At 33.9% G+C, this 6,000-nt stretch overlaps 1 pseudogene; it reads right to left on the bottom strand.

The window, feature by feature from the left end:
• Positions 1-6,000, bottom strand: part of LOC107182207 — a 59,915-nt pseudogene that overhangs the window by 12,901 nt on the left and 41,014 nt on the right.

Here is a 6,000-nt window from a genome sequence, read left to right as displayed (position 1 = left end):
CATCTATGTGCAGGTTTTTGTGTGGAAATATGTTTTTAATTAATTTGGGTAAACATCAAAAAGCATGGCTGCTATGTAAGAGTATGTTTAGTTTTATAAGAAACTACCAAACTGTCTTCCAAAGTGGTTATTTTTCATTCCCATCAGCAATGAATGAGACTTCCTGTTGCTTCACATCCTCATCAGCATTTACTATTGTCAGTTTTTAGATTTCAGACATTCTAATATGTGGGTAGTGAGATCTCATTTTAATTTGCAGTTTGCTAATGACATAAATTTGAGCATCTTTTCATATGCTTATTTGCCATCTGTATATCTTCACTGATAATTGTCTGTTCAGATCTTTCTCTGTATTTAAATTGGTTTGTTTGTTTTCTTATTGAGTTCAAGAGTTCTTTGTATACTATTTTGGATACTGGTTCTTTATCAGATTGTTTTGCAAATACTTTTTTTCCAGTCTGTGGCTTGTCTATTCTTTTAACAGTATCTTTCACAGAGCAGAAAATTTTAATGGAGTCCAGTTTACCAGTTTTTCTTTCATATGTCAAACTTTTGGTGTTATATCTAAAAACTCATCACCAAACCTTGATTTCTCATGTTATCTTCTAGAAATTTTATAGTTTTGCATTTTACATTTAGGTCTAATTCCTTTTGAGTTAAATTTTGTGAAAGGTATAGGTCTGCATTTAGATTTATTTATATTTTGCATGTGGAAGTCCAGTTATTTTAGCACCATTTGTTGAAAAGCTATCCTTTCTGCACTGAATTGTCTTTGCTTCTTTGTCAAAGGTTGGTTAACTATTTGTGTGGGTCTGTTTTTGGGCTCTCTATGCCGTTCCATGGCTCTACTTGCCTATTCTTTTACTGATACCACACTGTCTCGACTGCTTGTAACTCTTTAGTGAATCTTGAAGTTTGGTAGTGTGTCAGCCCTCTGATTTTGTTCTTTTTAAATGTTGTGTTGGTTAGTCTTTCACCTCTCCGTATGAACTTTAGAATCAGTTTGTTGATACCTCAGCATAACTTGCTGGGAGTTTGGGATTGAGTTGAAACAATAGACTAAATTGGGAAGAATTGACATTCTTTAAAAAAATATAGTATTCAGAGCTATTGCATATTACTTTTATGGCATTTATTGTGGACTCTATTACAGATATCCTCCCTCCCTCCCTTTTGCCTCCCTCCACCCTGTCCCTGCCACCTTTAGGTTTTCACCATGTTACTGTCTGTGTCCATGGGTTATATACCTATATATTCTTTGGTTGATTTCTTCCCATCCTCTGAAATCTGTCAGTCTGTTCCATGTATCCATGCCTCTGGTCCTATTTTGTTTGTCATAAGTTAATAATATCTCCTAAGATTTTTCATGTTTCTGGTGGGTCTGTATTGATGATCTCTTTCATATTCCCCAAATTGATTCTTTATACCTTTGCCCTTTTTCTTAATTTATCCTAGAATTTTTTTTCAAAGAACCAACTAATTTTCTATGTTGTGCATTTGTTTTTTATTTCAGTAAGTACTGGTATTATTATTATTATTATTATTATTATTATTTTCCCTTTTATTTTGTATTATTATTATTATTATTATTATTTTCTTCCTTTTATTTTATTTGCACTTATTTTTTTACCACTGTATATTGAAGTATAGTATAATGTATATAAAGAAAAATGCACAAATTATACAGTTAATGCATTTTCACAAAATTAACACACCTGTTTAAGAAATAGAATTTAGCCCTAGCCAGTTTTGCTCAGTGGATAGAGTTGTAAGAACATTTGCCTGCTAGCAGTATATGAGAGTTCATGTTTTTCCATGTCCTTGCCAGGATAGTATTGCCAATTTTTTTAATTTTAGTCATTCTGGTGGTAGAATAGTGGTATCTCATTATAGTTTTAATTTGCTTTTAAAAATTAATAATGAGATTGAGCACCTTTTTATAAATTTATTGATCATTTATATATCTTCATTTATGAAGTTCAAGTCTATTGTCAATGGGTCTTGTTTTTTTTAATGACTTGTATAGGTTCTTTATATACTTTGGCTAAAAGTCCTTGGATTTTTATGTGTATTGTAAATATCTTCTACTCTTTACTCCTTTCAGAGTGTCTTTTGAACAGAAGTTCTTAATGTTAATGTAGTTTATTTTACCAATATTTCCCTTCATTGTTGATGCTTTGGGTTTTCTGTTTAAACAGTCTTTACCTATTTCAAGGTCCAGGATATATTATCCTGTATTATCTGGAAGCTTTTTTGCTTTACTTTTCTTATTAATTAATTTATTTATTTTTAGATTTTCAAATTTACTTTTCCCCTTTATATCTACAGGACACCTAGAGTTGATTTAACGTAAGCGTTTTCAACCTCAGCACCATGGGCATTTTAGACCAGATAACTCATTCTTTTGAAGGGCTGTCCTGAGCAGTGTTGGTTATTTAGCAGTGTACTTAGCCTCTACTCCCTAGATGCTAATTGCAGAGCCCCTCTCCAGTCATGACAATCAGTGTCTCAAGAATTGTTAAATGTTCCACGGAGGGGCAAAATTACCCTCACTTGAAAACCACTGGTTTAAAATATGGTGTGAAGTAGGAGTTAAATTTCATTTATTTCTCATATTCTGTTCACTTGATTGTATTTCTTCCTTTATAATTTTTACAGTTTTTATTTATTTTTCTTTTCTTGTTGTACTGGCTTGACCCTAAAGGATAATGTTGAATAGAAATGATGATAACATGGGGGAACTTTCAATATTTCACCATTAGTATAATTTTTATAGTAGGTTTGTTGAGAATATCCATTACCTGATTCAGAAAGTTCCCCATTTCCTTATGTTATTAGGAGTTTTAAAAATTATTAATGGTTGCTGATGTTTTTATTAAATACATATTTTGTATCTATGTAGATAATACAATTTCCCTTAATTATGTTAAAATTGCATCACATAATTGATCTTTTCGTTGTTAAACCAACTTTGCATTTTTATTTATTTTGTATTTTTATTTTTTTGCATGATAAATTAAAAATTTATATGTAATTTCCATGGAGAGCACCAAAAATGCACATTAAAACCGAACACATAAAAATATCAAAAAGAAACAAATCACAATTATAAAAGCATAGAGGTGTCCATTATAAGAACCAAGTAAATGAACTAATATCTATTAACGTTTCTTTTACCTTATAAAACTCAGTTAAATTTGGAAGAGGAATTTCTGAGAATTTAAAGGGTAAATATATATCATTTCTTTGTTAACAAATTATACACACAAATCAATTTACTTTTTCTATATGATTACAAAGTTAGCAGAAATTATATCTGTTTTTAAAGCAGCAACAAAATTTTATTATGAAGAAATTATGTATCTGGACCAAAAGACTGTAATGTGGATTAGAAATCTAATGACAAGATAGAACTGGCAACAATGGCTCAAGTATTGCAAGAAGTTTATTTTCCATGTTTTTAATAATAAGCAGCTCTCCAAAAAGGGTAATGCATGAAGGGGATGATGTAGCCAAAGAAGGGACAACAAAGAGAATCATATGAGCTTCAGTCAGCACAAAAGGTGCACAGAGGCCATGAAAACTTGAGAAGGTGTAAAAACCAAGCACTGATCCGTCAGCTCCCTGGAGTGCACCAACCCTGAAGTAATGCGTCCGCTTCTCACTGAAATTGGTGCTCTTTGGTAGGGTTTGGCTGGTGACAAGGGCTGTGAAAGAATGAATTCACAACTGAAAGAAGAGAAATACAGAGAGAAAGTTTATTTTTCTTTCCCCAAAGGGAAGGGACCAAGGTAAAGAACAAAAGCTGCCCCCCTCCCCTTAAACTTTAAGGCTTAAAGCCTTGGCTAGGTGACAAGGAAGGGAGGAGGATTTGGGGGCTGAAATTGAACAGACATCAGGGGGATCATCTTTGAAAAGTTTGTTAGCTCTTCAGGAGACAATCCTGGCAGATGTCATAGGGAGGTGTCTTATCAGTATTTTTGCAAAGCCTGCAAAACATTCTTAGAGCAAAAGTTATGAAGAGTTCAAAAGAGGCTTGTTTGAAGGGGAACGGGGGCAAGGAACTTTCTACTACTTTCCCTGAATTGTAAACAAACAGACCAACAAACAAACAAAAAACCAGCAGGGAGGAGGGGTATGTATGGAGGAGAGTACCTTGTCTTGCAGTTTAAACAGAGGCTGGCTGTTTGACTCAGAGGAGCTAACAATCTTGGAGTTTAATTACCAGGTACTTCTCACAAATTGTGGAATGGCGCAGCAAAGAAAAAGAAATGCCTTTTTTTTTCTATCCTTACACTCTTCATCTGGGCACTTCAGCTTGAAAATTAGTCATTTTACAAAAAAGGGTTTTATCTTTAAAATAGACAGCCCGGCTGGTGTGGCTTAGTGGTTGAGCATCGGCCATGCACCAGTTTGATTCCCAGTCAGGACACATGCCCAGGATTCGGGTTGGATCCCCAGCAGGGGGCATACAGGAGGCAGCCAATGGATGTTGATGTTTCTCTCATATCAATGTTTCTCTCCCTCTCCCTCTCCCTTCCTCTCTCTCTCAAATCAGTAAAAACATATTTTATTTAAAGTAGAAACAGCTTAAATAAAAAAAACATATTTTATTTAAAGTAGAGAAAGTATTAACTCTTTGAGAACTCAGAAAACATTTAGAAAGCCAAATGAAGCGAAAGGAATATAAAATTTGAATGAAAATGTTTCTCTAAGGGTAAAACTCAGTTTCCTGAGGGATTTAAAATCAAACACACACTATAAGACTGTGGTTTTCAAAGTGGGGGTCATGTCCCTCCTCTTAACCTCTTCCTACTTAAATTCAAACATTTTCTAATTCTGTTTTGTCTTTCATGGTTTCAGGAAAGATTTCCTTTTAAAAAAGTGAAATATTTCTCTTTTAAAAAATGAAAGAGGAAACCTGATGCCCTCCCTATCTCTTGCTATTTGCTTTTTCATTAAATATGATCAGAGATCTAAAACATACTTTCTTGGTCACTGTTACTAAAATCTGAGAAGTTTCAACAATATTATTCTTTAAAGTAAACGAGCAAAAGAAGTTCTTAGGAACAAATGAAACTTTGTTATTCCCACCTCCCCTAAATTTGTGCTTCACCATCTCCAAGCTCTCAATATTTCTGAACAGTATGAACAAAATTCTGACAAACATTCCAGCCACCTTACTCCAAAAACATTTCCTTTAATGGCTGCATAGAATTTCTTTTTTGAGAAGGCAAGCCCCAAATTTGTAGAAGTCTCTAGAATGAGAATGTTCAATTACCAAAAATAACACACATATCAGGGTAGAATCTGGATAGTGTTCTTCAACATACTCACTAATAAAGAGCAGCCAGACCCTAGACCTTCTCTCTGCATTCGGGAGCAAACAATATCAAAGTGTAAATGACAACCAGGGGAAAAATGGGTGACACAAAGACCATTTTTCTTTGCTGGGGTCAGGAGGAAATGTGGAACCCAAGCTTTGGCCACTTATCAAGACTTCATCAGTTCAACAAAATAGAATGAATCTCTGTGGAAAGGACTTACTTGGTAAACATAGCTTCTTTCCATATATTTTTTCTTTCACATCAGGTTAAATAAAAGTTGCTGTCATTTTAGAATCATTGATTACATCTTTTAAGAGAAAAACATTTACTTGAACATTTACATAATTTCATTGCTGTTTATTACAACAAAAATTTATTGAACTGATTTGTAGAATCCATCCAGTAACATGAAATTGAAATCCACCCCCCAAAAAGATACAGTTATGGCTGAACATGTCTGATGCTCAGAGTACAGCATGAATAAGACAAGTCCTGTATATCATTTGGTCCTTGCTGCAGTTTGTGTTCATCTCTCAGAAAGCAAAAGAATCCACTTGATGTTTCAATAAATATCAAATTAATGGCTACAAAAAACGTATCTTCTCCGGGCCAGAGATCCAAGAAACAGCAGTTTTGAGGAATGATTCCCCGCATCGAGTGAGTCCTCCTTTAG

Source organism: Myotis davidii, unplaced genomic scaffold, assembly GCF_000327345.1.
Source record: "Myotis davidii unplaced genomic scaffold, ASM32734v1 scaffold73, whole genome shotgun sequence".
Classification (NCBI taxonomy): Eukaryota; Metazoa; Chordata; class Mammalia; order Chiroptera; family Vespertilionidae; genus Myotis; species Myotis davidii.
Note: the sequence above shows the minus strand (reverse complement) of the source record. Positions and strands in the feature narration are given on the sequence as shown.